Here is a 24161-nt window from a genome sequence, read left to right as displayed (position 1 = left end):
CAGTATGATCCGAATCAGTCTGAAGAGCTTGTAAGGGTAGGCTATGCCGACAAATAACTGTTTAGAAAAATATTCGATACGTTGCGACGTTTACATTTAATTAGCTTTGAAGTTAACCAATCAGGTCGTTGCACGCGCAAATTCAAGCAATCTACCACACAGAGTGTGACCAAATGTGTTCTTCGTTTCGTGTCCTCAAACCGAACAGACATAGCTTTTACTCACCTACAGCTTAAATTGATCACCTCCAAAAGAAAGACACAATTCAACTGGTATTGAGCACTCCAACAAGTGGTAACGCACGGACTCACAGAGGTATGTGCATTACCACATTATAGAGCATGTAATGCTTGAATTTGCGAGCACAGCGACCTGACTGGCTAACTTCAACGCTAATTAATCGGAAATGGGACAACGCGTCGGTTTTTTCTCAACCCTTATTTCTCACCACAGCCTACCCTGCAAGAACTTACAAGCTTTTCAGATTGCTTCTGACAACCCTGCGTAAATTTCAAATCTGGCAAAAAATGTAGCAAAACTGAACCCCAGAACTACTGTCCTATATCCCCTCATCTGTTTGCAGAAGAATTTTAGAACATCTTTTGAAAGTAACTGTAATTATCTACTTGGAACAGAACGGTCCTTCCATGGAAACTTCCATGGATTTCTAAAATTTTGTGAATTCGCACTCTTTACTTAAATTCAGGTGGTTTCCTTTGTCTTGTTACTCTTTCTGCAGGCTTGATACTGTCATTAATTTATTTCAGTCGTCTACTTACAGCTTCATTCCTGTGTGTCTACGGCCACATCTCCCACTATTGTATGACACATAGATCTCTATCGCTGTTTCTTCCCCTCTAATGCTCTCTGCACCGTCATACTAAATAAACGCAATTGAGTCTCTCTCAGAGACAGTTTAGTGTGAACGGATTTACCATTATCTTCTTTGGATTGTTTTAATACCTTTCAACGTGATGCACAACAAGATTCTGTGGACTAAGTTTAACTTTTTTGTCTTTCTTGGTAAGACGATTTTAAATGAATAATGTCACTACCTTTTTGTTCACCTCTTTTCCAGTAAGCTAATCTATCAAATACCTTTACTAACAATGCAACTAGCAGTGATTTATGTCTTTCGTTCATCACCTATCTTAATTAGTTTTGTATTTAAGATAACTACACCCTCTTAATTTTTCTATTACATTTGCCCAATTTATGATTTTCGCTTTATGCCTTTTCTGCCTACGATATGGAGAATCGATGGTATGTAGTATTTTGGGGCTGGTGCGACAGTCGAACAAAATATTATGATGTCAGGCTACACGTTTTTCACTAAATTTCCGTCACCAGGCATCTTGCACACAAAATACCTGACGCCAATGATATCCTTGAATTTATCTCGTTATACTGTTTCAGAAAATTCATATGAATCTATTTCACTTGTCAATAAACACCTAAAGTTAGCTTTTTATTGTATCACTGTGAATCTAGCTTCTCCGAGAGACATATTTACGTAGGCTCTTCACTTCATATACCAAAACTTAAAAAAATCAGTATGAGGATCGATGCTGATCGTCTTTCTTCGGGATTGGTGATACTACAATCTTTCTAATTGTTAACCATTTCTCCTGAATTTTCCTATAAGTGTCGTCGTAAGGAAGAGACTGCAGTAAACAGAGACTGAATGAGGTACCGCTTTTTAGAAAGTTAAGTTAACGTAACTAGATAAAAGCAAAGTCACTAACGGAGTCTAATTAGTGTGGATGTTTGATACACGACAGATATTGGCTCTCCTTTAGTCGATAATTGTCATAGGTCGCTAGAGAAAAGTGATACGTTTGACTGGAACAGCGTTTCACACAGAAAAGCAAGCCATATATGGCTCTGATATAAAAATATTTTTGGAAAGAAAATAAACTACGTGGTGACAAAACTACAGCTACTGTAAACATTATATGGCAGGCAGAAGTGGACCATGCACTAAGTACTTCTTTATAGTTTACTATGAACCATGGACCTGGCTGTTACAGATACCATACGTGCAACACAACGGTGTTTTATCTATTGAGAGGCCAGACAAATGTGTGGTTCTTGAATGGAAAGGGGCAGCAGCCTTATCCGTAGTTGTGAGGGCAACAGTCCGATAATTGACTGATCCGTCTTGTAACATCAGCCAAATGGTCTTGCTGTGCTGGTACTGCGAAGGCTGAAAGAAAGGGGAAACTACAGACGTAATTTTTCCAGAGAGGCTACTGCTTTACTATAGGTTGGCATCCTCTTGGGTAAAATATTCTGGAGGTAAAATAGTCCTCCATTCGAATCTCCGGGCTGGGTCTACTCAGGAGTATGCCGGTATCAGGAGAAACAAAACTGCCATTCTACGGACCGGAGCGTGGAATATCAGATCCTTTAATCAGGCAGATAGGTTAGAAGATTTAAAATGGGAAATGGATAGGTTTAAGTTTGATGTAGTGGGAATTAGTGATGTTCGGTGACAGGAGGAGCAGCAGTCCTCTTCAGGTGAATACGAGGCTATAAATACAAAATTAAATATGGATAATGCAGGTGTATGCTTAATACTGAATAAGGAAATAATAATAGGAATAAGCTACTATGAACAGCATGATGAATGCATTTTTGTAGTCAAGATAGACACAAAGACCGCAACCTACCACAGTAGTACAAACTTAAATGCCAACTGACTCCGTATATGTTGAAGAGATTGGAGAAATGAATGATGAGATAATCAAATTGTTCAGACAAGTGACCGGGGCCTGTAATTCGGTAGCAGGAAAAGGAAGGGATTGTGCGAAAGGAATGAAAGAGGAAGCCACCTGGTGGAATTTTGCACAGAGCATAATTTAATCATCGCTAGCACTTGGTTTTGGATGTATACGGGGAAGATACCTGGACACACTTGAAGGCTTAAGACTGAGTATATAATGGTAAGATAAAGATTTCTGAATCACATTTTAAATTGTAAGACATTTCCAGTGCAGATGTGGACTCAGATCACAGCTCCTTGGTTATAAACTGGAGATTCAAAATGAAGAAATTGCGAAAAGGTAGGAACTGAAGGAGACGGGACCTGGATAAACTGAAAGAACCAGAGGTTATTGATAGTTTTTGTTGAGAGTTTCAACGAGAGCATCAAAGAACGATTGACAACGTCAGGGGAAGGAATACAGTACAAGAAAAATGGAGAGCTTTGAGAGATGAAGAAGTTAAGGGACCAGAGGATCGAAGAGGCAGAAAGGCGAAACGTTGTATAAATCCTTTGGTAACACGAGAGATACTTAATTTAACTGATGAAAGAAGAAAATATAAAAATGCAGTAAATGGAGCTGGCAAAAGGGAAACAAACGTCTAAAAATGAGACTGACGGATAGTGCAAAATGGCTAAGCAGGGTTGGTTAGTGGACAAATGAAAAAACCTAGAAGTAAATATCACTAGGGGAAAAACAGATGCAGCCTAAAGAAAAATCAAAGATTCTGTATAAATACCAAGAACTCAAACAGAAAAAAAACAAAGAAGGGAAAACCGAAAAGTGGAGGAAGCAGATAGAGGGTCACACAAGGGAGACGTACAGTACTTGAGGACAGTATTATAAAAATGGGAGAGGACGTAGATGAAGATGAGATTGGAGAAATGATACTGGGAGAAGGATTTGACAGAGCACTGCAAGTCCTAAGGCCAAACAAGGCCACGGGAGTATACAACATTGCGTTAGCCCTGGGTGTGCCAGCCATGAAAAAACTCTTCCATCTTGTGAGCAAGATGCATGAAACAGGCGAAATACCCTCATATTTGAGAAAGAATACAATAATTCTCTTTCAAAGGAAAGCATATGATGTCAGTTGTGAATATTAACGAAACATCAGTTTGTTAAGTCATGGGTGCAAAATACTAACACGAATTCTTTACAAAAGAGTGGAACGAGAGAGGTGGCGCACTGGTTAGCACACTGGACTCGCATTCTGGTGGACGACGGCTCAAACTCGCGTCCAGCCATCCTGATTTAGGTTCTCCGTGATTTCCCTAAATCGTGAGAGGCAAATGCGGACACAGCCATTTCTCTGGCCCCATCCTTGCCTAAACTGATGTGACCGATGGCCTCGCTGTTTGGTTCCCTCCTCCAAACCAACCACCAAACCATAAGAATGGAAAAACTGGTACAAGCCGACGTGGGGGACGATCAGTTTGGATTCCGGAGAAATGTAGCAACACGCGAGGCAAAACTGACTAATCATAGAAGTTAGGTTAAAGGAAGGCACACCTCCTTTTGTAGTGTTTGTAGAGAAAGCTATTAACTATGTTGACTGCAATACTCTCTTTGATAATCTGTGGGTAGCAGGGATAAAATATAGAGAGCGAAAGGATGTTTAAAACCTGTACAGCAAACAGCGAGAAATTGTCAGAGTCGAGGGACATGGACATGAAAGGCAAGCAGTGGTTGAGAAGGGAGTACGACAGGGTTGTAGCCTATCCCCGATGTTATTTAATATGTACATTGAGCAAACAGTAAAGGAACTAAAAGAAAAATTTGGAGTAGAAATTAAAGTCTAGGGTGAAAAATAAGAACCTTGTGGCTGGCCGATGATATTGTAATTCTGTCTAAAGACCAAAGGAACTGGAAGAGCAATGCGAAGGAATGGATATTGTCTTGAACGGAGGATACAACATGAACATCAAAGAAAACAAAATAAGTATAATGGAATGTAGTAAAACTCAATCAGTTGATGCTAAGGGTATTAGATTGGGAAACGAGATACTTAAAGTAGTAAATGAGTTTAGCTACTTGGGCGCAATATAACTGACGATCGCGGAAATAGATAGGATATAAAATGTAGAGTGACAGTGGCAAAAAAAGCGTTTCTGAAGAAGTGAAATTTGTTGACAGCGAATATAGATTTAAGTGCCAGAAAGCCTTTTCTAAAGGCAATTGTAGGGGAGTGTAGCCATGTATGGGAGTTAAGCGTGACGATAAATAGCTTAGACAAGAAGAGGATTGAAGCATTTGAAATGCGATGCTACAGAAGTACCTTGAAGTTTAGATGGGTAGAGTACATAACTAATGAGGAGGTATTGAACTGAACTGGGGAGAAGAGAAATTTGTGGCACAACGTGACTTGAAGAAGGGATCGGTTGATAGGATACGTTCTGAGACATCAAGGGATCACGAGCTTAATGCTGGAGGGAAGTGCTGGAGTAAAAGCCGTAGAGGGAGACCAAGAAATGAACACAGTAAGCATATTTAGAAGGATGTAGGTGGCAGTAGTTATTCAGAGATGAAGAGATGCCTCAAACCATTCTTCGGACTAAAGAACACCACAACAACAACAACAGTCACATGACAATGTTCTACCAAGCAGCGAAAGACTCAGTTAGCAATACGGTATAAAGTTTATGACTGTAGGAGAGAGGCCCCGGTAGGTTGAGGCTACGAACTTGTCATTGAGGTGTACGCAGATGGCCGTTTAGCAAACTACCGTCCTCTGATTGCGGAAATTTGCGTGAGATTGGCTCGGCATTTTCTATATACACTACTGGCCATTAAAATTGCTACACCACGAAGATGACGTGCTACAGACGCGAAATTTAACCGACAGGAAGAAGATACTGTGATATGCAAATAATTAGCTTTTCAGAGCATTCACAAAAGGTTGGCGTCGGTGGCGACACCTACAACGTGCTGACATGAGGAAAGTTTCCAACAGATTTCTCATACACAAACAACAGCTGACCGGCGTTGATTGGTTAAACGTTGTTGTGATGCGTTGTGTAATGAGGAGAAATGCGTACCATCACGTTTCCGACTTCGATAAAGGTCGTAGTGTAGCCTATCGCCATTGCGGTTTATCGTATCGCGACACTGCTGCTCGCGTTGGTCGAGATCCAATAACTGTTAGCAGAATATTGAATCGGTGAGTCCAGGAGGGTAATACTGAACGCCGTGCTGGATCCCAAGGGCCTCGTATAATTAGCAGTCGAGATGACAGGCATCTTATCTGCATGGCTGTAACGGATCGTGCAGCCACGTCTCGATCCCTGAGTCAACAGATGGGGACGTTTGTAGGACAACAACCATCTGCACGAACAGTTCGACGACGTTTGCAGCATCATGAACTATGAGCTCGGAATCCATGGCTGCGGTTACCCTTGACGCTGCATCACAGACAGGAGCGCCTGCATGGTCGCATCCGTGTTTGCCGACATCGCGGTGAACGCACATTGGAAGGGTGTATTCGTCACCGTCATACTGGCGTATCACCCGGCGTGATGGTCTGGGGTGCCATTGGTTACACGTCTCGGTCACTTCTTGTTCGCATTGACGGCACTTTGAACAGTGGACGTTTCATTTCAGATGTGTTACGTCCCGTGGCTCTACCCTTCATTCGATCCCTGAGAAACCCTACATTTCAGGAGGATAATGCGCGACCGCATGTTGCAGGTCCTTTACGGGCCTTTCTGGATATAGCAAATGTTCGACTGCTGCTCTGGCCAGCACATTCTCCAGATCTCTCACCAACTGAAAACATCTGGTCAATTGTAGCCGAGCAACTGGCTCGTCACAATACGCCAGTCACTACTCTTGATGAACTGTGGTATGGTGTTGAAGCTGCATGGGCAGCTGTACCTGTACACGCCATCCAAGCTGTGTTTGACTCAATGCCCACACTATCAAGGCCGTTATTATGGCCAGAGGTGGTTGTTCTGGGTACAGATTTCTCAGGATCTATGCACCCAAATTGCGTGAAAATGTAATCACATGTCAGTTCTAGTATAATATATTTGTCCAATGAATACCCGTTTATCATCTGCATTTCTTCTTGGTGTAGCAATTTTAATGGCCAGTAGTGTATCACATGCGGGACACTTCTATCCATCTGTCACTGCTTAGTAAATCTAATGCGCAATATTAAAACCCAGTGTCACCGACTGGCACCGTAAAGTTGACTGTTAATTTTGCTACATCGGCATGTCCTCCTCGCTGCTAGCTTTATTCTCAGATGGCGCACTCAGAGCTCTGCGTACTTCAAACGGCGGCAGAACAGCGCTGCTGAGCGGCCGAGTCTCAGGCGGCGCTATCTGCCGCGGTGCCTGCAGGCCCGGGGGCGACGCCGGTGGTTATCCTCCTTCAATCAGCTGGAGTCAAGTCGCCGCCACAGTGCTCGAGAGGAAGACAGAGCCGCCCGAGGCGCAGGAATGCAGAAGTCGCCCCCGCATGGGAATCGGAAAATCCCCACGAAATACGACCGCGCGCCGCGATATTGCATTCCTGATACGGGCGCGATCAGATAGTGAATATTGGATACCGGCCCGGTAAAACCTGAGGGTCTCCACCGGTCATCACCGCCTATTTTCCAACCAACGGAGGGGAATTCGATAATGTTCGATTGTATCAGCAAACGCGCGTGCAGAATGCAATTAGACCTCCCGCGAATGTTGGTGTCTACGAAGAGAGGGTGGGCGGGAGGGTGGGGAGGAGAGGTACCGTGGCAACTGCACGCCGCATACCTGATCGCGGAATGGGTAGGCAACGAGCAGGAACAGGAGGGGAAGAGAGTGGCGGTGGCGTTGACGCAAACGCGCAATGAAGTACTCTCGTCCACTCGTGTCATGCACCGCGGTAGCTCGCTTTCACAGGAGGACAAAACGTGTGTTTCTAGACGGACTGAAGTATGTGTGAGATGTCCATCTATGTCAGGTGATACGAAGATTGATGGACAATCCGCCGAAAAGTTTCCTGAAAATGTCTTGAAGTGGTAGAGCTGTGTGCAGCGTTAATATTGCGTGCCAAGCTGAAGAGCCTATCACATATTCAACAGGCGATCGGCTCTACGCAGCCCTATTCAGAAGTGGTCTCAGCTTCCGTGGTGTTCAGTATGCACGTATCAGCGGAAATAGGAAGCTTGCAAACTGCTACTACCATTCAACATCAGAAGCTTTTATGACGTTTCCGTAACAGCAGAAACTGAATTTATTTATATAAGTAGGGTTTGTTTCATGTTCACATTGACTTCATTCTTCGTAAAAGGAAATGTACTGTAAATAAAGGAACTATCATAACTGAAAGATGAGTACCTGAATATTTTGTTTTCAGATGACACAAGAGTGAAAATCACCTCCAAAGATCAGTATACTAGTAGAAAGAAATATGCAAGAAATACAACTTTGAAATTTCTGATAATAAAACTAAAATAATGACATCCCAAGGAAATTATCCAGTCAGATCAAAAACTGTTTTACATAATTTAGGTTTGAGCAAATCTCTTATTTAGGCTGCGCTATAAGCTTCCATTTTGACTCTGATATTGAAAATGAAATACACAAATTCCAAGCTGTTTGTGGTACCATTAGCACGACATTGAGCCATTAAGTACAAAAAGACACCATGTTGAAATTCTATAATGTGATGGTGGTTCCAGTTTTATCCTATGACAGCAAATGCCTGTTTACCACAAAATAAAATAAAATAAAATAAAATAAATAAAAAATAAAAAAATTCAATAGGCGTAACTTTCCCATGGAAGATGAAGGTTTGCACAAGAAGAGACATTACCAGAAATGAAGATATTAGAATAGAATTACATATTTTCAACATGAACGAAAAAACTGAAAAATATCATGAAGCCTGGAGACAACACCTCATGAGAATGCCAGGTGGCATTTCCCTGCTTATATATGACTTTTATCTCACAAAAACAGAACCTCATCGTCTCCAATGTTATTCTCTGCATTATTATTATCACTTTATTTTTCACATTCTTCATTGTCTTAAATTTCTATCCAGTAGGACAAAATAAGTGAATAAGTATATAAAATGTACTGAATTTTATTACATGAGTACAGTATTAAATATGTTAATCAAAAATCCATATCAAAGGCAGGTTAAGAGAACGAGACTCCAGAAAAACAAAGCCTTTGCTAAAACTAGCAGCAAAATCACTGCTAATAGGAAACTTACGTGGTTGCATACAGTCAAAGAAATTCAGCATTCCTACACAGTCTTATGACACTAGACTATTTGGTCGTAAATGTTATTGCGAACTGCGCTCTCGGTGACGTACTCATTGCCTTGCGACATACGATTTTTTTCTTCCTTCATGATTCGTTTGGTCAGTAGAGCCTTGAGACCTTCACGATGACTGCACAGCAGGTTGCACAACGTGTGGAAGCGGAACTACATACTTGACAGTAAACAGACTTGCAATGAACACCGAGCACTGTAATAAACAGACATATTTCCTCTCTCGGACGACCCTGACTCTACAGGGCGTGCTCCCAAGTGACGGTTGAGGTTGTGTAAGGAGTTTGTACCCGTGCACCAACAAGGCCAGAGACGACGTGAACAGTAAGACGGTTGGCTTCCCTATGGCCTCTCAGCGGGATCAGATTCCATTCTATTACCTTCACAAGAATCTCTTATTTAACCTTCGTATATCCATCCATAGATTAGAGCGTGGAATGTAGAGATATATAGTGTGACTGAGAGTTTGTAACCCGTGCTGGCACTGTTTTTACCATAAGCAGGAAGGAATTAATCACGAACACAGATTTCATTGAGTCTTCTGTCGAAGTGTATTATAGTGTTCTCCATGATAAGCATATGATTGATCGGTCTTCCACAATGTGTGGCTTAAATACGACGCAATGTAGCCCCCAAATCGTCAACAAGTAAAGCAAGACTTACAAATACAGCTGAAGGATCCATTCATACTGAAAAGGATCTCGTTTGGAAAAAAATTATTTATGCTCCTGACCACCTCTTGCTCTCTTGGATCCCAACAATATTACAGAACTTATCGGCAAAGGATTTCTTTAAAATTTCCTTCGTTGGAATTCTGTTAAAGGAGTTGATGAAACTCGGCAGTTGACGTGAAAGTAATTTAATTAGAGAGGCAAACGCAAACATACTAAGCAAGGTACGAGAACAGAAGAATACCATTTCACCATATTCGTTACAGAGGACTTTACTATACCACAGGTAATCGGCAGAGTGAAACGTCTTAACAAATTAAGACTGTGCATAGATCCAAGAACTTAATCCAGAACATTCTCCGTCGCGGGCAAACCTTTTACCTACTTGGACTCCCAGGAGTACTCGCACTCCTATCTAGCAACTCAGTTTTCCCTGTACTTCTCTTGTATATCCCCAAAGCGCGCAGAACCTCTCGTACGTGTCTTATTGCACTAGAACTCCTGACAGAAACTAAATCACCGAGAATTGTCTTATACGTTGTGTAGTGGTTGTTAGCAGAATCAAATTTCCATTCTGTATCAAACTAAGCGCTGTTTTGCGCCGTGCCTGTATAGCGATTCCCAGGCATAAATTGTTTTAATTTGCAAAGAATTTCAAGACTTTAATATCGTTCACTGGGAGAAACTCGGGTGCATCCGATGCAATAATGGGCGAATGAGGGACGGAGAAACAGCTTCGAAGATCCCTGAAAATGAAAATAAGTACCTCTAACATTATACACCTGTTTAACAAAGAAGGAAAGCTGAACAGAGAAATAAAATTTGAAACCGTTGTATCAACAGTAACAGGAACGAAAAATAAGTCTAAAAAAAACAACAAATTTTAACTTTTTGTAGTAGTGTGTATTAGATAACGTGAGAGTACAACATAAAATTAGTAAAAAACAGTCTCGATCGCACAGGCATTTATTAAAAACCTGCCAGTTTCGGCTCATAGTTGCAGCCCATCTTCAGATAACGCACTGTACAAATAAAAATTAAAAGTTCCGATTGACATAGGGAAGTCAGAAAGCATTAAATAGAATATACGTTAAAATTACATATCGTTATCCATTCGGTGCTTGGAACAACGGTGCTGACCACTGTCGCAGATTCGGTAAATTTTATCACGATACCAATGATTTTAGCTTTATATTGCATTATTGTGACAGATTTTTGTACGTTTTTTGAGCAATTTCATACACAGACTTAATTTATTGAAAAAAAATTTCTGATATCTAGTTTTGGTTTTAGCTTTTGTTGCAAACATAGGCCAACGTCTTGCATCCATTAAAAAAATTCGGCTCTTTGGCGCCACCTCCGTTAGTGACGCCATTCTCTTCCATCTTTGGTGGTGGGTGTCTACCATTGACGTCAAGGCAACACACGGCGTGTATCGAATACATCTTTGACAACCGACAACCATTTCAACCACGATGTCTGCATGGAAACGGCGTTCTTACCTATGCCACGAGACGACTTTCATAATGTCATGAAGCTCCTAATCTTCTGTATTACTTTTAAATATTTTAACTAACCAGTTATACTAATGTGAATACTGCTATATTAAATCGCTACAAAGGTACTTTTTGTATCTTGTGCTATTACGAATGTACAATCGATGACTTAATAGCAGTTGCTATGGAAACAGCGCCTTCGTAATGCTAACTATTGCCTCCACGTTGGCTTGTTATTTTATGTTTAGCAAACTGGATTAAGCTATACGATAACCATAGGGTACGGAAATTCCGTGCCAGCCGGAGTGGCCGAGCGGTTTTAGGCGCTAGTCTGGAACCGCGCGACCTCTACGGTCGCATGGATGTGTGTGATGTCCTTAGGTTTGTTTGGTTAAGTAGTTCTAAGTTCTAGGGGACTGATGACCTCAGAAGTTAAGTGCCATAGCGGTCAGTGCCATTTGAACCATTTTTTTGAAATTCCGTTTTTTACTTGTTGACGGTTATGTACATTTTTAAAACTGGACGTTCGAATATTAACGTAGGACACGTATATCGCTTCCCATTGGCTGGCATTGTGGTCATAAGGCTCATGTGCGCCCTCTTCCGCTCTATTTAAGCCGAGGCTGCTCAGCCAACAGCAGCCGTTTTGGGACTGGGGTAAGCAGCGCTGTTCCAATCGTCAGCCGGATGTGTAATGATACATCATTTTAACGCATTACTCTTTTTAATGTTTTCTGACTTCTCTATGTAAATCACCTATTTCAATTTTTATCTTTACGGTGCATTATCTGAAGATGGCCTACTACTAGCGGCTGAAACCGGTAATATTTTTTATAAATGACTGTGCGATCGAGACTGTTTTTTTACGAATTTTAGTTAACTGACATACCGCTTTTTCCAGTAATGTTATCTAAAATTATGAGAACAAAATGAACCGGTGAAGTGATAACCAACTGATAGAAATTTGTGAGTTGCTCGTTTGTTCCCTGAAAGAATCAATGAAACAGAGAATCTCTACAGTATGCTACACTCCAGATAGCATTAATGAAGACACGAATTTCTGGCTCTGTTTCTTCCGTAAAAAGAGTGGTGATATTCTCAGACAGCTGGAAAGTTGGGTATGTTTGAGAAAAATATTATGCAGATATGCTTAACAATTCTGACAGTTAATGTACTTTGCAATCGCTAAAGGTAGCGAACACTTGCTTTTTAAAGATAATTCACATGGACAGCTTGGGTTAAAAAATTCCTAATATACATTATACAACTACAAAAATGTGATTAACGAACAACGGAGACTTTAGAATCTTTGATATTAGCTTGGAAAATTACATTTGTTGGAAGGTCAATTTTTAACTAATGGAAGAGAATCAGAATAAAGCAGAAGACCGGCACTGAAGAAGTTTATTGAAGATGCGTGCTGTAACATGACAACTCCACCAAGAGTTAACTCGAAACTGTTTAGCGACTACTGTAACAGCAGACGACATAAATAAATAATGGGAAAATACAAAGAACTGAGTAGCTAAAAGCACCAGTAGCCACAGAGGGGAAAAATAGAAAGTTTAAGTATTTGGAAAGGACACATAGGAAAAGCCATTAAAGGAAGAAACAATGCTGTGTCAAATATTTATAGTTATCGACACAACAAAATCAATAATATTACAAATGATAGAATACATTTAGCAAAGACATTCTATGAACACGCTTGATACCGATATGCAAGTAAAATAGAACATCATGCACATGGGCAACAAACGATGGCACGTATAGGATTCAAATACTTTGCTGCTTCGGAGTAGCATATAGCCAAACTGAATCTCTCACAAGATGACATATAGAGAGACAACAATGAGAAGTTATCGTGTGGTAAGGTTGCGACTGAATAAGATGAAGACATTATAAGAAGTAATAATTCAATAGATACGATAGTACTAATAGAATTGGAAGAAACAACAGTGCAGTCAAGCGAACTAGACGACAACCTCATCTCGTCATCGGAGGACCTCCATGGAGATAAGATTTACCATCTAATAAACGAATACGGCAAAAAAATATTCCACCCTAATGGTGACTTTTTCAAAAATTGACGGGAGTAGTATGTAAATGTTTATTTGCTCTACAAAATTTATTAGAGAAGTATAAACAGCACGTTAATGAAATAAAAGAAAATGCTCGAGGAAGGACAACTTTGTTTCAGGAAAGGTCGATCCACTACAGATGAAATTTTTTACTTCAAATCAGTTGAGCGAAAAACACAATTTAGAAATACCTATTGTCTTTATAGATTTAAAAAACAATATGTAACTAATTTATGAAATGTAAAAGATGCTATAATACAGTTAATGACCTACAGTTATACTGAATCAGCAGACATTACCATAATGGGCACAAAAATACAAAATTAGAAAAGAATTTAGGAAATGGCCCCTAAACTGGCCGCAACATACAACTATAACTCGAGGGGAGGAGCCAGCATTGCCCCACATTCTACAAAATAAAAAACAAGCTTTGCATCGAATCTGAAAAAGAAACGTCTTAAAATACTTATATTTCCATTTGCAGACTACAGCGATGTTGTTATGTATGATTTTTCCAAGGAAAAACTCAAGGCGCTTGAAGCAGGTCTTGAGAACCTACGCACAACATATCTGTAATGTGTGCAGTCTGGTGATGATAATGTTTCTTTAGGGAAGGCTTGAGAAATATTTTTTTTTCAGACATCTGCTATACATATTACTAACATTCCGCCCTGTGTTTCAAATCTGATTACGTCAATATACGAAACTTTCGTCCCAAAGACACACTTTAATCGTATTGAGATGGTGGATAACGATTCGAATCTTTGCATCACGATAAATGGGAGGGAGATATGATGACATCCATCCAAACATTTGATCTTTAGACTGTCCGTCAATAGTTTACAAAGTGCCCTATGAAGGGAGTGAGTAATGAGCTGATGATGATGAACCACATCTGTGTGGTGGGGTATGTTTAGAGCCAGCGACCGACTTCAAGATATTGTAGCTGCATGTGTTGGTACATTATCTATTCCTTTGTCTTGCTTCCATAATATCGCACGAACTTACAAATCTGGTACATCAAGCATAGAGCCCTGAAATGAATTTTTGGTGTTTTACGTCTCGTCGACAGCATGGTCACACAAAGCTGTGGGTCCACTGAAATAAGGTGTGAAAAGATATCAGCAAATGAATTATCAAAGAAACATCCTGACATTCGTCTCACTGTTGTAGTTCATTGACTTAAAATCCTAGTCAGGTGATAGGATGTTTATTACTACCAAAGCCAACCATACCGAAAGCGCACTATGGTCCATTTTAAGCAGTCATTATGCTGTCAGTTAACACATTGTTTTATTTGACTGAAGTTCCTCACTTCCTGTTGCAAGGCTTTCTGGTTGGAAGTACCAATGTAGGGCAAGTGCTGACCAGTTTCTTGAAGACGTAGAAATGTATTTTACAGACTATTATGGGGCAACGAGAAGGTGCTGTATGTCGGATGTTTCAGTCGTACTCATTCTTTATGCTTGTAGGTCATAACGAATTATAACAACGGAATTATCATCTAAGTATTCCGGGAATGTAATGTAACCACCCCATTACGCTTTTTTAAGAAAATACTACCTCACCTTTTGCCCTTTACACATCTGTCAGTATCGGAGAAAATACGACTGACCTTTCTCATGTTACAAGTGCTCTAGGGAGAACTACCTATTTGAGAAAGTGACTATTGAGACAAAGAAACAAATGTGAAACTGAAGAGCTTAACTTGTGAAACATTAACAAACAATTGCAGGTACCGGTGCTCCACACTTGTCGTTAGCTTTAACGCGTTTGAGAAATCTCCCGAACTCACTTTCTATGAAATGGTGATACAGTTCTGTGCAAAACTAACGGAGCATCTTGCTCAAAAACGTCTCTCTCTTCATCGTTGTTGATATCTTTACAATTGAGATTGCTTCTTATTTACGTCTTCATAGATATTAGCGTTGTAATTAAAGTGATTTCCGTTACGTTAGGGAATAAGTTCCTTTCACAACGGAGAATAAATTCACAATATTGTTTTACTTTCCCTTCAAGTTTCTCAAACACTGTTAGAGTAGAGAACGTTATGTAACATTACGAGTCAAGATAGCTGTAACGGAAATTGAATAGCGTAAAGTTATCATTAAAAACGCACGCCGCGCGATTTAATTGAATAGCGTAAAGTTATCATTAAAAACGCACGCCGCACGATTTGTGACGATTTGGTTGGTCATAATAGTAGTAACATGCTTTTGAATACAATTAAAATATAACGGCGATACCTGTTTAGTGTTATTGGAAACAATATGTAGTAAATTAATGAGTAAGGTAGCCGATCCTATAAGAAGAGGTGAAATTGGGCATATTAAGGTGTTTTGCTTTATGTCGACTAAGCCGATTATACGGCGTCTTTTTTTTCGTTTACTCTTAGAAAAAAAACAAATAAGTAACGAAGTGCTAATTGTGCGTTGTGAAAAATATAGGGGCGAATTTTAAATAGCTACAGTGTATAATCAGACTAACAAATGGACATTCAGTTACGCGAAATAGCGGACAGCGAAGTGTGGTCATTAAATTGAGTACACCTACAGGGCGGTCAATTCCGGGATAAGTCTATTCGCATCTCACGAGGGACGCGGTATTGAGACCGTTTTTTTTTTTTTTTTTTATTATTATATCACGGAGAGCGGGCTTCAATTTATAAAAAGGAGAAAAGCTGTATCATTATCATTGACTGTTGGTGTTAAGCAACCAAAACTGTTCATCAAAGGGTTTCGGTGAATGAGTGGTGAATGCGAAATGAAACTGTGAACGAAGTTATGTTAAATAAAGCAGAAGAGACAAGACAGTTTGGTCGTATCTGTTATTATTCCATCAACCGTAACATATCTTCTCGTTGTACGAAGCCTTTATAGACGATCGTTATGACAATTTGCTTTGAAGGGATCTCGTTACGAGTTAAGTTTTGGGGACCTGGTCAACAAGGGATAGTTCGTAGATCTTAACTACTGCCGCTATTCTGGAATCAGGTGCTACCGTGACCGTTGTGTGTTGTCAGTGGCTTAAGGTCATCATATCTCATGCTCTAAGATCGACGCGCCTTTCCTCTTGGTATAACGGTGTCTCACGGTAACAACGACAACGCCGACGGCGAATGAAGATACGGTAGAGTTAGACAAAATTTCTCAAGTACATCTCCGCATTCACCAAAATATATTGTAGGTATACACATGGAGACTGGAGCTTTGCCATATATAGTCTCTTTAGTTATATTTACGTCGTTACAACTGTTCATAAAGCTCCTATTAAAATCGAATCTCATACAAAATATTAACTGCCTGTAATGGTGGTGCTGCGGTTAGTAATGTGTCGGTCTTAGGCTCTATGTCACTGTTGTCAAAAACTGAGTTTTATTTCCTGTCGACCTGTGTACATATACTCTCCGTTTTAGGTCCCATAAGAATAAGTTCATGGAAGCCATTTGATGTCAGTAGTGGGACTTGGGCATTTCATGGCCTGTTCGGCGTGCTCTTGAAGTGCGCGGCTCACTGTCCATAAAATGCGTAGCGGTTTTCTGAGGTGACAGCGAATTACAGCTCCGCTTTCATCTGGCGGAGAACTTTCTTCCGTAACGTAAAACCATTACGTAAACTACTTTCTGAAAAATAAAACTGTGGAATAGCGTGCATCATCCACAACACCTCGTTCTATTGATTCGGTTTATCGCCTATAAGGAACACGTGGAACCTGTACTAACACTGGCTTTCTTGTTCTTATCTTCCGAAAACTTCCTCAACCCTCCACTTTGATCCTGCCTTAATTCTTGTGTCAATGTGTTTTCGATTTTCAGTTTCGTTCCTACTTGATTTTTGGGTATAAAATACGTGTACTGATTTTTCTGCCTCTGTGTAGTGCATGTAGTCGCCAATGAGTCCGTACCGATTTTCGTAATGTCAATATCGGTGTCTACCAATCAACGTATTTTAGATTGTCGGGTTCCGCTGATGATGTAGATTTTTTTGGTCAAGCGAAAGTCGTTAATTTATCGTAAAATTTCATACTTCTTAAGTGCAAGTGAAGTGAACCACTCAGTCAGTGAATATGGTTCCCCTAACCTTTTGCGCAGCCAGATACCATTTTGAATTTTAGCTTCAGATATTTTTCTCAGGTTTTTCTTTCTACTGACTGTAAAACATCAAAGAGGAATAAAATTTTTATACGTTTTCTGAATAACGTATATTCGCTACGGTCGCAGGTTCGAATCCTGCCTCGGGCATGGATGTGTGTGATGTGTTTAGGTTAGTTAGGTTTAAGTAGTTCTAAGTTCTAGGGGACTGATGACATTAGAAGTTAAGTCCCATAGTGCTCAGAGCCATTTGAACCAACCCAAACCATTGCCGTCTGCAAACTTCAGTTGCGTCAAGCACGAACTTATTGGAGAGCAGGGTGGACGATAACACCAGCGTCATCCACAACCCTGTACTGGCTGACCAAATGCAACAGGCATGAAATTCCATCCCACAGACTGACATCCAGCTATTGTACAACATAATGCATGCACTTCTGCATGTTTACATTCAAAATTCTGGTGGTTACAATGGTTATTAATGTACCAGCGTTTCACATTTGCAATGGCTTATCTCGCGCTTGCATTAACCTGTTATACTGCAATGTTAATCTCATAAATATATTACCTAGACAAATGTTGTCTTCAAATTTCATTACTCTGTAGTAATTATTTTTTGGTGTTTCTATTTCTCCCGTCAGTGTATTATTTCTCAAGTCAAAGTATCTTTTTCTCAACTCATACCAATCTTATAGCGATGAACGAGGTACATTAGAAAGGTTTTTTAACCGGATTCTGACACTGCATACCCATTTTGGACAAACAAGTACTATTTTTGGAAAATTTAAACATAAAGGAGACTTAACTATTATAAGCAAAAGGGCCTCATGGATACCCAGGTTCATGTTTATGTTTTACGATGCTGCCTATTAGTCATAAATACGGGAATGCGTTTTCTTATTATCATATTACTAATAACATTTTATTTGCTTTAAAGTACTTATTAATTGAACAATTAGCATACAGCATTGTCATAAAACAGAAGCAACTGCGGTAGTCACTTACCTCTGCTCGTTGTACAAGCTGACTTTTCTAAATCACTATACAGGGTGATTATAACGCTGTAGAAATAACACCACTGGTCAGAATGACGTCAAATTGCAACGCAATATTATCGGAGGAGGGGGAAAACGTTATGGCAGATGAAAACAAAAAGTGTGAAAATTGACCAGTAGATGGAGCTGTATGTGTCAGAATACGTAAATGAAAACACCTGTCATGTGCACGAACCATTGAAGTTGGAAAGAAAACGGGGACACATGGTTTTTCCTCCTTTCGGGTCTGCGACGCTCGCCATGACTGTCTCAGAGCAGGATTGCGCTCTGCTTGTAAAGCTGTATTACAAGAATGATGACTTTGTACACGTCGCTCTGCAGAAGTTCCAAAGTTTGGAATGTAGGAGACGAGATACTGGCAGATGTAAAGCTCTGAGGACGGGTCGTGAGTCGTGCTTCGGTAGCTCATATGGTAGAGCACTTGCCCGCGAAAGGCAAAGGTCCCGATTTCGAGTCTCTGTGCGGCACACAGTTTTAATCTGCCAGGAAGTTTCATATCAGCGCCCACTCCGCTGCAGAGTAAAATCTCATTCTGGAAACATCCCTCAGGCTGTGGCTAAGCCATGTATCTGCAATACCTTTCTTCCGGGAGTGCTAGTTCTGCAAGTTCGCAGGAGAGCTTCCGTGAAGTTTGGAAGGTAGGAGACGAGATACTGGCAGAAGTAAAGCTCTGAGGACGGGTCGTGAGTCGTGCTTGGGTAGCTCATGTGGTAGAGCACTTGCCCGCGAAATGCATAGGTTCCGATTTCAAGTCTCGGTCCGGCACACAGTTTTAATCTGCCACGAAGTTTTATATCAGCACCCACTCCGCTGCAGAGTGAAAATCTCATTGAAAATCCTGTTAAGCACCTGCTGAAGCGTCATTTCGGAAATGCTATAATTATCAGCGGTCATTTCCCTACAGCCCGGCCGTCACGATCGCCTGATCATAATCCGTGTGACTTCTGGCTGTGGGGCTGTCTGAAAGATGTTGAGTTCAGTGCTCCGATTGCAAACGTAGCTGCATTGAAGGCACGCATTGCGCAACACATTCTGAACGTGACCCCGGAAACACTTCCATCAGTTGTGGAACATGCTGTTTCTGGATTTCAACTAGTTGCAGAAAACGGTGGATAGCATATTGTAAATGTTTTGCGCTTGTCACACGGAAATTAGTAATCCGATTTGTTTTTGACTGATGTTTTTAAGCTGTTTTTGGCCTCAGGACAATTAAAAACCGATGTTATTGATCTTTTTATGTGGTTTTTGGCCACAGGACAATTAAAAACCGATTTTTCCCACGCGATGTCATATGACCTTGCGGTGATGGAGAGGCTTACGTAACTAGAAGTATCAAACCTGTACACCAATGCACATTGCGTAGTACAGTTTGTTTAACGTCAAACGTACACCTTAGGCATCGTTTTATGATTCATTTGTCATTTGTAGTCTTAATTTAATAGTTGAATTATGATGCCTACAGCGCCATCTGTTGCTACATTTTGTAACGATCTGTTTTTCTTCTGCCAAATATTTCATTCATTACTAGATGAAGCATGATATTTGTACCAAGGAGTACCTTCCTCTGGTGTTCCAAGTGCCATGCCTCAAGATCTCCTCTATTTAGTTGATGATAGTTTATGTGGTAGCCAGATTGCATGTAAGCTTTTGTTTGTATGAGTAAAACGTCTTTCTCACGGAAGAAGATAATTTTGGTTTGAGAATTAGTAAGAAAATGTTTGAGAAATACGCAGACAAATAACATGTGCCTCGAAGTTGTTATGAAAAGCCATTTCTTCCTAAGGACCACAAGATTTCTACAATAAACTTTGCAAAATCTGATACCAGGAATGGAGCTGTGGCAGGAACAGATTTTTTCCTTGAATATGATTTTGTTATATCCTTGCAACAATTGTGAATGATATAAGAAACAGTTGTTGTTGACTACAGTTCTACTAGTTAAAACATTACTGCTTTATTTCTGTACTTGTATTATCACAAATAAAACGTAATGCCTCCAAATTAACGGCACCAGAATGTTCTATTGGTAGGTGAAACCAGCCAATTCCGCGGTATAGGAGCATAAAACTACCTTAATAATTTTTTTTCTAATTCATGTCATTACTCTTTGCACTGATGAGGTGAGCAGCATGATTTTGTGGTATCAGAATACCTCTTAAATTTTGTGAATACAAATAAGGTACGTACAAGAAGAAATATACTGGTTTTTCGTTCTCCTAGCAAATGCGAAATTTGGCAGTTAGAACTTATGACATTTCCACTCTTCAATTAACTCCAGTACCCGGGCTTTCCTCTGTCCCAGCTCGTTTACACAGTGAGTGGCAACAGAGCTTGCTAGTTACGTATGGTGAAGAAACAATATTCGTTGATAACAGGCACTGTAGTAAAGTCTGTTACGCCGAACTGAAATTTTATTCCTTATTTTGAGCGTCTTGTTTCATACACACGAGAATTCCTGGTTGACAACAATACTGAGGGTATGAGATCAGTATTGATGATTCGTACAATATAATGAACAATACTGCAGAACCTTAAAGATGTTTACGCTCGTTCATTATAATGTGCAAGGTTTTCTACCATAGAAGATAGTCAGTTAATGCTAAAACCGAAAGCAGTTTAATTAGCTCCCAACGAATTTCCGAAAAGAACTCAAAAAAGTAAGTGACGTAAGATCAGGAAGCGGGCTGGAAGATGTATACGAGAGCACAATATGGTACTTCGATGAAATGAAGATCCTGATTAATCATGAAGTGCCAGATACCTCGTCGTCTACAATAGGAGAGGAAACTGGAGATGAAAGTGTCATAACAGTGAGCAGAAATATTTATTTCACTTGTCGCACTGAATTGACAAATGGCATCAACACAGCTCTCCAGGAACTTACATGTTCATTTTTCTTGCAACAGCTATCACAGCACACACATAAGATCGTGTAACCTTTCAATCAGCGTAATTGGTTTATTTCCTTGGGAACAGTAGTTATTTAGAGAAATATGCAACAGCACATGTACACAATAAGTTATACAGGCCGCTTGTTTAAGTTGTAATGAGTTATGGCTTCTTGTTGTCGTTTACGAACCTATAACGAAGGACCACAGACAAACGTGACGCGCTGTGAACATTATCCTACCGTGGCAGTGTAGTCCAGTTGCTATGGTATGAACCTGGGATTGTTGTGTAAGTGACGAGACGATGTTAAGACCATAGTTAACTTATGCAACTACAACTTAAGACAGTAAATCAGTTTTGTTAAAATTTCATGGTTATACGGTCCCTATCATCTATAATTAATTTTTACATGAGTCATTTGAAACATAACGAGTCACGTTATACTAAATACAATACATCTACGCACAGTAGTACTGTATAGGTTATAGGTTATATCACGCGGGGACCGGGGGTGGTGGGAGAGGGGGGGGGGAGGAGCTTGAGAGAGGGTGGAAGAGGAGACGCAGAAGTGAGGAGCAATTTAATAGGCACAGGGGGAGGAGAGGCTGATAAAACTTCGCAAGTATAGTCAAAGGATAAAAGTTGAGGAGGTGGTGGGGAGGAGGTGCTGAGCATAATGACAAAAAGTCAGGTGATGGTGGATCGAAAGTGTAACCAGTCAATAACCTGACAAGGCAATCTTACATTAATTTGTGAGCAGTCAAGGAATTGTTTTTCTCTAAGCTCTGCTTCATCATCGCTTAACCAATCCCCTTTTCCAAGCAACTGCGTGTTTCCAATTTCCCCAAGAAGTTCATCAGTGGACCCTTATGGGCAATATGCAGAAATTCAAGATTGTTCCCTACGTCTTCTATGGTATGCTTGTTTTAAATAAGCTGCTTACCGAAGGTAGATTTTTCTTTAGTTGAGCATGCCGTACGGTCTTTGAACCTTTCTAGAAATTTGCGCCACCTTTGTTCAAAATAACCCCAATTACACTTACAACAGTTGATCCTTGTCTGCAATCAATTCTGCGGGAAAGAGTGTTACGCAATGAACTCACGGTTTGGAAATTTATCTAAACCTTTTTCTACTGAAAGAATCTTGCGATTTCATCGGAAACACCTCCCATGTCAGTCATGGGTACGTATTTTAATTTGTTCATTGCACCTAAATCTTGGTTAATCTTCCTTTCTGCGGTGTAATGTAGGCAGTCACTTTCCTGAATCCTAATAACATTGGCCAACGCAGTTTGCTTTCGAGTCTGCACCTCCTTAACTTTCTCATGATTAGTAATAGACAATTTCTCTAGTCTTTGGAACATAGCTCGTAAGGACGCCGTTTTATGAAGTTGTGAATGGTTCAGACAAGCACTTATAATTGCTTCAGTGGTAGTTGCTTTTCTATACGAGGGTTCGAACTTGAATAGTGACAACTATTTATTAACAATTGATACAAAAGAGTTATATGTTTGCCCCTGTTACTGTCTTCCAAAGTAGTCACCAGCGTTGTGTATAACCCGTTGCCAGCGATGTGGAAGGAGTAGTATACCGTTAGCAGAGCCTGTTCTGTTGATGGTGCGCATGGAGCGGTCTACTGCCTGTAGAATCTCTAGAGCAGTTCTGAAGCGAATGCCACGAAGTGTTTCCTTCATCTTCGAAATCAAATCAAAGTCAAAAGGACTTAAGCCCGGGGTGTATGGTGGATGGTATAGTACTTCTCAGTCTCATCGACCGAACAGAGCAGCCACAACTTGCGCTGTATGCGCCTGCGCATTGTAGTGCAAAATGATGGGTGGGTTGCGCAAAAAATGTCGCAGCTTCTTTCGCAAAGTTGGTGGCAGGCGATGCTCCAAAAACGAGCAGTAATACTGTGCTCTGACGGCCTGCCGTGGAGGAACGTAAAGCGTTAGGATAACACCATCACAGTCGTACACGACGATCGCCATAACTTTAGAACGCTCCATTCGCACCATCAACAGAACAGGCTCTGCTAACGGTACACTACGTCTCCCACATCGCTGGTAACGGGTTCTACTCTGAAGGACAGTAAAAGGTTCAAACATGTAACTCTTTTGTATCGGTTGTGAATAAATAGTTGCCACTATTTAAGTTCTAACCGTCGTATATAACGGAAGTATGACGTCTGTGTTGTTTCTTTACATGTACAGTCGTGCTCAAAAGTATCCGAACGACCTGAATTGCATTTCGCCTGATTAGAATGCAACCCACATAGCGCAGCTGTCTAGCAGCTCCTCTAATCGCCCCTCGGTACAGTCGTTTGACAATTGAAAATGGTTCCAACAAGTCACCACTAGAAAACACTGCTCTCTATCGCAATAACTCAAGATGTAAAGTAATACCAAGGTACTACAAATATCACGGAACATCTTATCACAGATAAGACGGTTCTTCAGGCTTGTAAGTTCACATTTATTACAATAAATGACATACATGAAATGTTACCACTATCATTATTACGTCAGATAGGTAATTCACGTGGTAAGTTCGTCGTATTCATGATGTCCTCTTCAAAATAACATACCGTACTTATTATTTAACACAGAATGACATTAGAAATTTAAGTTATTCACGAGCAGCTAGTTGAGAATATGTATGAACTTCAAATGACACGACGAACCGTCTCGTTCTGCATATGGATTCAAACCCAGGTCATGCAACTAAGCAAAGACTTCGTGACTGACGGAAACTAACAGTCATTCCTGATTAGGCATACAGGGAGTGATATACCTCGATTTTAGAGCGTATCAGTTGGCAAATATCAACTTAAATTACATAACGTAAACAT

Source organism: Schistocerca cancellata, chromosome 5, assembly GCF_023864275.1.
Source record: "Schistocerca cancellata isolate TAMUIC-IGC-003103 chromosome 5, iqSchCanc2.1, whole genome shotgun sequence".
Taxonomy (NCBI): Eukaryota; Metazoa; Arthropoda; class Insecta; order Orthoptera; family Acrididae; genus Schistocerca; species Schistocerca cancellata.
The sequence above is the reverse complement of the archived record's forward strand: the minus strand, read 5'-3'. Positions refer to the sequence as shown.